We start from the raw sequence: 11,039 nt of genomic DNA on the forward strand, positions 1-11,039 counted from the left end.
CCAAGCCGTTGAGGGCATTGGCAAGAGAATAGCTGGGCCGGTGCCCGTGTGGTCAGGGGCCCCAGGGTGGGTGCCAGGAGCCGAGATCAGGGCGAGGTCAGGGGGTGGAGGCGGAGAGGACTGGCAGCTTCGGAAGCTGTGGTCAGCGAGGGGAGCAGTTGGAACTGTCCGGGGATGACGGGGCTGGGGTGTGGGCAGCCGCAGGCCAGCAGAGGTGAAGGTCGCGGGGGGGGGAGGGGAGGGGTGAGCAGAGCCCACAGCTCCCCCTGGAGGCCTGGGGCCCAGGGCCTCGGGGTTCTGTGGACCCCCATGCGCCCCCCAACTCACACATCCCCTCCAAACACCTCTCCCTCTCCTCCTGCCTCCTGAGGCCTTCCTCACGGCCGGGCCTCTCCAACCCAACTCCTTTGCTCTGTTCCCAATCCCACCCTGTCTAACCACCCACCCCAGTCGCCTGCCCACACCCCGCTTTGGATGTCATCCTCAGCCTCCTCTTCCTTGCTCGCTCTGTTCCCACCATCTTGCCTACCAGATTCTCCGAAGTAATTTTGTCTGTTTCCTTCCTCCCTCCCTCCTTTCCTCCTTTCTCCCCTCCCTCTCCCTCTTCTTTCCTCCTCTCTCTCCCTTCTTTCAGTCTCTCCCTCCCTCTCTCCCTTCCTCCCACTTTTTCTCTCTCTCTCCCTCCTCCCTCCCTCCCTCCCTCCCTCTCCATGCTCTACCACTGAGCTCCCTCCTAAGCTAAAGGCCTCACTTAACCGATTTCAGGGTGAAATGTTAGGGAAGAGCTCAGACAGTGCACACCTTGGCCCCAGAGAGTCCAGGAAAACAGGGTGTGGTAAAGGTTAAATAGGAGCCAAAGTTAGCCACGAGCCTGGCTGGCACACAGCTTGCCCAGCAAACCCCTACCCACGGGGCTGTGTTCCATGACCTCCCGAAACCAGAGAATCTCAGAATCTTCTGGTTTTTTCTTTGCTGGTCCCGGGGCTTGAACTTGGCTTGGGCACTGTCCCTGGGCTCCTTTTGCTCAAGGCTACTGCCCTACCACCTAAGCCACAGTGCCACTTCCAGCTTTTTCTGTGATAAATTGGAGACAAGAGTCTCAGGGGGACTTGGCTGCCCAGGCTGGCTTTGAACCTCAATCCTCCGATCTCAGCCTCCTGAGTGGCTAGGATTACAGGCGTGGGCCACCAGCACTTGGCTCGCAGAATCTATGTATACTTTGTCTTCTCTTCTATATGCTTACTGGACCATAAAGTCTAATTTAGACATTAGTCACAGTAAGAAAAGAGTAACAATAATCAGTTAAAATATAGGGGGGGCGGCGGGGGTTACCTGTGCTGAACTTAGGGCCTCACACTTTCGCTTAGCGTTTTCGCTCAAAGCTGACATCCTACCACTTGAGCCCTAGCTCCGCTTCTGGCGGTTAATTGGAGATAAGAGCCTGGGGGCCGGGGGGCGGGGTGGACTTTTCCTGCATTGGCTGGCTTTGAACCACAATCTTCAGGCGTCAGCCTTCGGAGTAGCTAGGATTGCAGGCGGGAGCCGCCGGCGCCTGGCCCTACTGCCTTTCAGAGAGAGGCCAGCGTGGACCCCCGCCGTCTGTGCTCAAGGAGCAGCTCCCCCCTCACTTAGACCCTCCTGGTGGGGGGTCTGGCACTGAGAGGAGCCCCCCCCCCAATTCCACCCTGCTGTCCAAGCACCTGTATCCAAACCCTGCCCCGAGCACCGCCCCAGGTGTGGGCCCCAGGGGCGGGGTGGGACAGTGACACGGGACGGAGGGAGGAAGCTCCGGGAACCGTGTCTGCCGCCCGGCTCACGCTCAGCGCAGCCGACAGCCAAGCGACGGTGGCCCTGTGACCCTGGCTACTCAGGAGGCTGAGATGCGAGGGCTGAGCCTCCAAGGCGGCCCGGGCCGAGAGGGCCGTGTAACTCTCATTACCGTTCACCTCCAAAAGACCGAAGAAGTACAAACGGCGGCGCCGGTGGGGGAAGAGCCAGCCTCGAGCCGACACGCTGAGAGACAGCACCCAGGCCCGTAGTTCAAGCCCCGGTACGGGTGCGAGTCATGCCCGCGCATGCGCACACACGCGCACACACACACACACACACACACACACCCCATTAGGATCACTCCCATGCCTCCGCGTCAGTACCTCACAATGCCACGCCCCCCCGCAAGGGCGTGCCACCCCTGCCCTCCACGCCCTTAAGAGTGGTCACATGACCCAGCAGCCTGTGCTGGACGCCCCCAGGCAGAGCGACCACCCCGGCTCATCTAGCTCAGTTGTTGTTGTGGCTCGTGCAACACCACCAGGAGCAACTGTGAAGTAATGGATGGTTGGCCCCCTTTTTTTCCCCCCTCTCTCTCTCTTTCCTTGTTATTAACCTGAGATTCTTAAGGAGGAAATGTTTGTACACGACCTGGGATGTCAGGAAGTGAGCCCAGGATGGAGACGTGGTTGGAGCAAGTCTCATAACTTGGGGGGGGGGGGCGGTGGGGGACACAGGAATTTCTGACTACCCCTACAGCCCAGAGGCTCTTCACCCCGCAAAGGCGGCTCTCATTTCTGCCTCCAAGTGCTATCGCACGCCTTGTCCTGCACCTGGGAGCCCCGTTATCCCCTCCCCCCCCCCCCGTGCCCTGTCAAGGCTGAGCCACAATGCAAACGGATTCTGCCTCCCCGCCACCCCACCCCCCCTTCTCCAAGCCAGTTCCCCCCCATCCAGGGAGCCCCTGGGCACGGGCCAGCTGCCGTGTAAAACTGCGGGGCGCCACCTGGTGGCCGCCTTGGGAAAGGCCGCCCCCGGAGCCCCCCGGGTGAGCTGGCTGAGTTGGATAAGCGGAAGCCCTGGGCCAGGTGCTCTCTCTCGGGCTGGCTTCTCCGCCTTCCTGGGAGAGGACACTAGGTCTCTCGTCGCGGCTGACTTGCTGGCTGGAGGTCCGTAGTGTCTGTCCAGAAGCAAGGAGAAGAGGTTCAGTGATTCCCATCCTTGCCCCCCCCCACACCTACCTCGCATTAGATGAAATCCTACCGTGGGGCCCGGCACTCAGCTCTGCGCAGGGCTGGTTGTGCACCTGTGCAAGCCCTCTGTGCAAAGTCGGGGTCTCATCCCACCTGGGGTTCCAGCTCAGGCTAAACAGGACCACGTGGGGACCTCCTAGAAAGTTCTCCCTGCTCCTTGTCAAAACTGGTGTTTCTATAATACTTTCCCCATTGATTTGTCTGCTTTCCATGGGTGGCTGCAAAGAGCATTTGGGGTCCCTGGTCATTGTCATTTTTAGCGAGGTATGTGCAGCTTCCTTCCTTCCTTAGACCAGGATTTTACCCCTTGGGGGACACCAGGCAATGTCTGGAGACCTTTAGGCTGCAGGCAGGAGGAGGCCACCGAGACCACCACGCACCCAGCAAAGAATGGTCCGGGCCCAAGTGCCAGCCCCGCCTGGCAGTTCTGAGTCCTCTTGCTTCGTCCGTGTGCTGTGCGGTACACAGAGCAGACCCGCCCAAGCTGGCAGGGGGTGGCTTCCCTGGTGACATGCGCTCTGCAGCCGTCCATCCGGGACGTCCTCGGTTGCGTGGCCAGCGTGTCTTCACGGTGCTGAGGAAAGAACTCAGCAGCCGCTCCGAGGTGCACACAGTTAAACGAAAGACAGACATCGCCCTGAAACACTGGTGTTACTCCACACACACAAACTAGGTAAAAGGAGCATTTTTCACTAGATAAATTCGATTAGAAATGATTGTTATGCATGTAACGTGTGTGTGTGTGTGTGTGTGTGTGTGTGTGCCAGTACTAGGGCTTGAACTCAGGGCCTTTCCTTTCTCTAGGCTGGTGCTTTACACTTGAGCCACAGGTCCACTTCTGGCTTTTGGGTGGTTAGAGCTATTAGTGTCACAGATTTTTCTACCCAGGCTGGCTTCCAACCACAGATCTCAGCCTCCCGAATAACTAGAATTAGGCGTGAGCCACTGGGGCCGGGTCTATTTATATAATTTTTTTTAAGCAATTCACTTTAACAAAGACACAGCAAGGCGCTGCTAAACCCCTCTAAAGCAGACAGAACAAAGGAGATGGGGGGGGACACCTGGCTGTGCTCCCCTCATTATGTCTTGGGAGGGAAGTTTTGTCCTACTGACATTTGGGGTCATTTCTCAGAGGCTCAGGTTACCCCTTGGAGAATTTTTAAGGAAGTGTGGTGAGATGGAGACATTGTTGAAGGCTCGGCCTCTTGACTTGGGCTGAGCAATCAGATCCAGAGATCAAATCCCTTCCTGCCGCTGGCACGGCTCTGAGTGCCGCTGCTTATCTTCAGCTGGCAACTTGAACCCAGGAGTCTAGGAGAAGAGGGGAGGCCGTTCCCGTCCCTGCGCGCCGGCTTCACAAAGGGCCTCTAAGAAGGCTCGGCCGAAGGGGTGGTCTCCAGTGTCTGCTCCCTCCTGCACTTGAAATGCCAGATTACTGCGGAACATCCGTGTGTGTGTGTGTGTGTGTGTGTGTGTGTGTGTGCGTGTGCGTGTGTGTGTGTGTGTTCTGGTACTGGGGCTTGAACTCATGGCTTTGGGCTCTTCCTTCACTCTTTTGCTCAAGGCCGGTGCTCTACCACTTGAGCCACGGCTCCACTTTCAGTTGTTTGGGGGTTAATGGGAGATGAACAGCTCTCGGATTTGTCTACCTGGGCTGACTTTGAACCTTGATTGGCAGACCTCATCCCCCTCAGTAGATAGGATTACAGGCGTGAACCCCAGGCACCCAGCATAAATACGGAGCTGTTTCTTGTAAACTAGAAGAAGTACAAGGAAATACAATTTCCCCTCCTTCCTTCCTTCCCTCCCTCCCTCCCTCCCTCCTCCCTTCCTTGGAGTGTGGGCTGAGGATTGAACCCAGGGCCCGGGCCTGCTCAGCACCCCTCTGCCATGGACCTCCAATGCAATCCCTTTCAGCTCACCCTGAGCTCCTCTCCTCAGAACAGGAAATTGAGGAGCAAACTGCGGGCCGGCCTTGTGCTGCCATCCATGTGTTAAGTGTTTGACTCTCTGAAACATCATTAAAACATCATAAAATGCCACACAGCACTCCCTGCTCCAGACACCGCTTGATCTGCTATGACAGTGAGGAGGGGGGCTGTGGTGGGGGCAGGACGGGGCGGGCGGGGGGGGGGGAGGGCCCCCTCCTCGGGGCTGAGTGCTCATTCCTGGGGAAGGAGTGTCTGGCAAATAGGAATAGATCATAAATCACATTTTTTCTGGGAGGATGACAAAGCTCAGGAGCCCTTGCCTTAGGGAAGCTCCGGCTTGTCGGAGTTCAGCCCTCCGAGAGGGAGGGAAGGAGGGGAGGACTGCCAGGGAGACGGGGAGACGGGGAGACGCGGCCGGGCCGGGCTCTGGAGTGCCCACGGGACGCAGGCCCTGTGTGCGGGGAGCTTCCTGCCCCCCCCCCGGCCCCGGCGGCCACCGGCCCTGCGCCGTGCAGCCTCGCACCGCCTTCCACGCCCCCCCCAGGGGCGCCCGTGGGGGTCACAGGATCCTAACCAGGAGAGCATTGGCAGCTCCACATCCTAACCTGTCCACGTGCCAGTGGCTCACGCCTGGAATGCCAGCCACTCAAGACAGCTGAGGCCCGAGGAGCGAGGTTCAAAGCCAGCCCAGGCCGGTGAGTCCGTGAAAAACGTTCACCTCCAACTAGCCACCAAAAAGCCAGAGTGGCGCTGCGGCCCAAGAGGTAGAGCACCAGTCTTGAGCGGAAAAGTTCTGGGGCCTACGCACACGCGCCGCACGCACGCACGCACGCGCGCACACGCACGCTCCCCCTTGGTTTCTCTTCTATCTTTCATAGTGCTGGCGATGGCCCCCAAACGCCAGGCTTCCTAGGCAAGTGTCCCAGCAGACGCGCCGCCCCTCCGCTCAGCCCGGCGCTGCCCATCGTGAAGGTGGAACCTCACAGGCCTTTCTGCGTGGACTGGTGTCCAACCTCAGCCTTGCAGACCTCAGCCTCCCGAGCAGCTAGGATGATAGGATCGAGCCATCCATGCCTGACTGACTGCAGGAGAGCTTTTGCTGCTCCAAGGTCCTCAGGTGTCTTGGTGTGTGATCGCGCGTGGTGCTGGGGATTGAACCCCGGATGCCGTGTGACCTGACATAGCCACGCCCCCAGGCTGAATCTGTCTCATCTAAGTGCTGGGGTTCAGAGCACAGGTCCCGGCCTCGGGATCTGAGAAGCACAGAGCAGGCCACACGCCAGTGGGGAGCCCCAGCGGGGCCTCTTCTGCCTCTACACCTGACATCGCTGAGCCGGGGAAGTTGGGGGGGGGCTGCACTGTCCCCCCTCCCGAGACAGGAGCGCTGTCACCTCCTGTCTCTGCCTCTCCCTCCACTGTGACAGCCCATCCAGCCCAGGCCAGAGCCCCACAGACCGGTGGTCAGAGGCCAGAGCCTCCATCTGGGTCAGAGCTCGTTCTAAGGGGCCGGCCCCCCGGGACTGCCGCGTCTCCAGCCTCCAGGGCCCCGGAGCTGCCTCTCCCCCACTTCCTTCGGCCTCCTTTGGTGGTCCTGGAGTAGCCGGGAGGCGCCTTCAGTGTGGCCGCCACAAACTCCAAGTGCCCACCCGTCCTCGGGCCCCTCGCAGCAGTCCCTTTTGGGGACCCACCCCCCAATTATAATCCCTGTGCCACCATGGGACAGAGAAGGGATGGCTGAGCTCAGGAGCTGTGTCCCTGGTGGGGACTGTCTTCTGTCCATAAGACCCAGCCCCCCCCCCCAAGCCCTCCAGGCCTGGCCCCCACTGAGCCGCTGACAGCTCAGGCCCCAATCCCACTTCCTGACCAAGACCCAGGGCTGCAGGGGCACATGAGGAACGGCTGCCCCGACGGCACCCCCCCCCCCCCCGCAGGGCCGGGGACAGGGTTGGCCTCTGGTGACAGGTGGCGACGGGTCCCTCTGGGAGACAGGAAGGCTGGCGACTCCGGGTCAGGCAGAAGATGGGCACGTGGCCAACGGCACCGCCGGCCCCAGGGCCTCGGCCTCCCTCACCGCGGGACACGGCAGCGAAGCCCCCCATCCCACTGGGAGGGAGAGAGGGAGGGAGCACGGGGTGGCTGCAGCCCCCCCGGCTTGCCGCAGGGGGGCGCTGCACCTCAGCAGCCACTTCCGGGGCTGCCCAGCCGTGCCCACGCCCCCCTCCCCCTGGCCTCACCGGGTGCCACCCGCACGGGCCACAGGAGGAGCCTGGGAACGGCCGTCCGCGCGGCTGTGTTTGCCGACTGGGAAGGCGCTTTGTCTCCAAGTCCACGTCGCTTTAATGGGCTTTCGAGTCTCAGCAAAAGCCACAGAGTCAAAGGAGAAAAGAAAAGATAGGCGACTCACGAAGCACGGTTGTGTCCCCCCCCCCAGCCCCCCACTCCCTTTGATCCGTTAAGATCCGAGAGGGTCCCCTCCTGGGTCTCCGGAGCGCGCGCTGAAGAGGGGAATACTCACCCCGAAAGTGGCCGTCCGAGTGTTTGCTTTGCGATGAGCGAGAACTCTCGAGCGCTTGGAAGAAAGGAGGACTAGGCGAGTCTCTCCAGATGCCGTCAATAATAATATGGGTGAATTAATGATTGACTCGGGGGGTTTCCACGTCTGTTTGCTCGGCCAGGCAGAAGCACACATGGTTTCCTTAGGAACCCTGACACGAGCCCCAACTTCATCTCGGGGCGTCGCAGGCGCTGTGGAGGCGAGGCTCACGGTCTCGGGCGGCCTTTCATTTTTGTCAGTGTTTGCCTGCGGGAAGATGATAAATGGATTCATTCTGAAGGAGCCGTCTGGCTGCTTTCTCTTCCTTCCGTCATTTGGAACCTGTCCCGAATCAACACCGGACCCCCCCCCCCCGCCCCACTCCACACGCCTTTAGTCCAAGCCCAATAACGCCGCCTTCACCCACGTGGGGCCTTCGTCTGCACGCGTGTGCATCCGCGTGCACCCATGCTCACACGCACGTCGACAGCGTCTTACCGACAAACAAAAAACGTTGCTTCATCTTCTTAGTTGACATCAAAAATCTGCCTCCGCGTCTGGAGAAGACCGCGCTGGGCGTCCAGCGAGTGGCCACCGTGCGTTCGCTGGTTAACAATGGGGAGTTGGTGATTTGTGGAGTCTCGAAAGCCTGGGCACCGGTGGCTCCCGCCTGTCCCTCGGGAGGCTGAGACCCGGGGATCGGGGTCTGAAGCCAGCCCGGCCAGCCGAGCCCGCGAGACGCCCATCTCCAGCGAGCCAGCAGGTGGATGGAAGCGGAGCTGTGGCGTGAGTGGTAGAGGGCCGGACTCGAGTCAAAAAGGTCAAGCAAGGTCAGGGCGCACACACTGAGTTCAAGGCCCAGGACACTCACAAATAACCACTGCTGTCCTCGCGGCCGTCAGGGAACATCTGGACGTTTCCATCGCTGCCCTGGTGGGCCTGGGCACAGGGGCGCTCAGTCCTGAGCGAGCGTCCGCACTGGACATGGGTGGAGCAAGGCGGGTGGCAGGTTTCTGAGTTCGGGAGACTCAGTGGACTCGGACCCTGGACCACAGGGACCGGGCAGCAAGAACTCCCCCGGGCCCCACTGGGACCGCCCGTGCCGGCAGAACCGCCCCGAGGCGCCGCGTCGCGGATCTCACTGTCCTAACAGCAGCCAGAGTCACACCGGGAAGAAAGGGAGCACCAAGTTCAAAGCCACTCACTTCGGTTCCTCCAATGAACTGGTTAATTGGGGATGAGCTCCCCAGACTCTCCTGCCCAGGCTGGCTTCCCACGGTGATGCTCGGATCTCAGATCTCAGCCTCCTGAACAGCTAGGACCGTAGGTGTGAGCCACTGGCACCTGATTTCTGGAGCCGTTCTACAATAACGTATGTGGTTTCTTCCTGAAAAGATGTGAACGGTACTTGGTGTGCTTCTCGTCCTAGCATCAATGGGATTGTTATTTGGGGTTTGAAATGAGGGCCTTGCGCTTGCTAGGCAGGCATTCAACTGCGGTGCCACGGCTCCAGCCCCCTTGTTTGCTGGTTCCTTGTGACACAGGGCGCCACTTCCTGCCCAGGTGGACATCGACTCGACGCTCCCTGCAGCTGCTGGGGCCACAGGCGTGTGCCCCCTTCCCATTGTGGGACGGAACCTCAGGGACTTTCCTGCCTGGGCTGCGGGAGCCCCAGTCCCCCAATCTCAGACTCCCAAGTCCTGAGGATTACAGGGGTGAGCTGCCCATGCCCCGCTACAAAGTATCTTTAAATGCAAACAAAAATAGCAAAGGGCTCTTCCAGGATACAATCCCCCCACTTTAGACACGGTCTGCCCCCATGTCGGGGCAGCAATGACAGTTGTTACTTCTTTCTGCTAAAATCTCTTACCACAACCCGTGTGGCGTCCCCCGAAGGGGTACACGGAGGGCTGCCACGGATGCGAATGGCTGCAGTTTGCCGAGGGGTCTTTCTCGAGGGGCTCTGGAGCCGCCTGAAGGTCAGACGTGGCGAGGTGTAGCTGAGCCAGCATTCCCCGTGAATCGGGGCGGGGGGGGGGGGCTGCCTGCGTTTCTGGAAATCTTTGACAGAAGCAAGCACGCGTGCGGCAGGATTCCTATGGATTGGCTCTGTGTCATTTTGCTGGAGGTTGGGGGGTGGGGGGTGTTTTCTTTCCCATAGTCCCAGGAAAGGAATCCGAGGGTGAGCCCCGGCTTGCCAGCCACGCCCTGGTGCTGAAATGCAGGAGGCCCTGCCTCAGTGAGCGGCAAGCGATGTGCGTGCATGGTGGAAAAACCCAGCCCGGGGTAGACACCACCGTGGCCTCCCCGGTGAGCAGCTGGGCCGGGGGGGGGGGGTGGGCAGGACGTGCAATTGCACCTCGATGTCTCAGTTTTCTATGCTGTTAGGGGGTCTTGGGGTTTGTAGGTGCCATTGCTGTGTTTTCTTTCCCCCTTGTGATACCTGGGAGGAGCCTCGAGCTGAGACCTCGCACCCCGTTCTTCCTGCAGGTGTGAAGGGCTCAAGGCCGGGGCCTCGGCTGCCGGTCGCTTGGCTTGTACCGGCTCCCGTCAGGAGGATCAGAGCTCGAGGCCAGCCCAAGCAACAGCTTCTCCAGCACCCCATCTCACGTCATAAAAGGGCTGGGCCGGCGGCGGACACCCCCCCGTCCTCCCAGCCGCGCAGGACACGCAATAGGAGGACCGCGGTCCTGGCTGCCCGGGCAGACCGCGAGAGCCCGTGATTAAGAAGGGTGACACCGAGCGAAACGGCCTGGGGTGTGGCTCGCACGGTCGACTGTGGCCTAGCAGGTGCAAGGCTCTGAGTTCAAACCCACCACAACAAAGCAAAGAAGGAGGGAATGTCGACGCGGCCCGTGTCGCTGTGAGGACGAGAAGCTGAGCGTCAACGGCGTCCGGCTCCACTTCTTACTACGCGGCCCTGGAAAGCGGGGGGCGGGGGGGCGGGCACCTCTGAAATCCCAGCTGTTGGGGAGGCGGAGGCTGCCGGGTCTCTTACTTGATCCCCAGAGTTTGAAGCTAGCCCCAACACCACGGAGCAACCCCACCTCAAAAACCCAGGACAAGGCGGCTCACGTCCACAATCCCGGCCACTCAGGGGGCTGAGATCGGAGGACCGCGGTTCAAAGCCAGCCCGGGCAAGACAGCCTGTGAGACTCTTAGCTTCAAGAAACTACTCAAAAAAAAAGGCTGGAAGGGCGCTGCGGCTCCAGTGGCCGGGCGCTCAGCTGAGCGGAAGAAGCTTAGGGACAGCATCCGGCCCAGGGTTCAAGCCTCCTCAGGACTGGAGGGAGGAGCGAGGGAGGGAGGGAGAGAGGGAGGGAGGGAGGGAGGGAGGGAGGGAGGGGAAGAGGAGGAGGTAGAGGAAGAGGAGAAAGCGGAAGAGGAGGAAAAGAAGGGAGGGAAGGGAAGGGAAGGGAAGGGAAGGGAAGGGAAGGGAAGGGAAGGGGAGGAGAAGGGAAGGGGAGGAGAAGGGAGGGGAGGGGAAAAGAGGGGAGGGGAAGGGAAGGGAAGGAAGGGAAGGGAAGGGAAGGAAGGGAAGGGAAGGGAAGG

This window comes from Perognathus longimembris, chromosome 1 (genome assembly GCF_023159225.1).
Source record: "Perognathus longimembris pacificus isolate PPM17 chromosome 1, ASM2315922v1, whole genome shotgun sequence".
Lineage (NCBI taxonomy): Eukaryota > Metazoa > Chordata > Mammalia > Rodentia > Heteromyidae > Perognathus > Perognathus longimembris.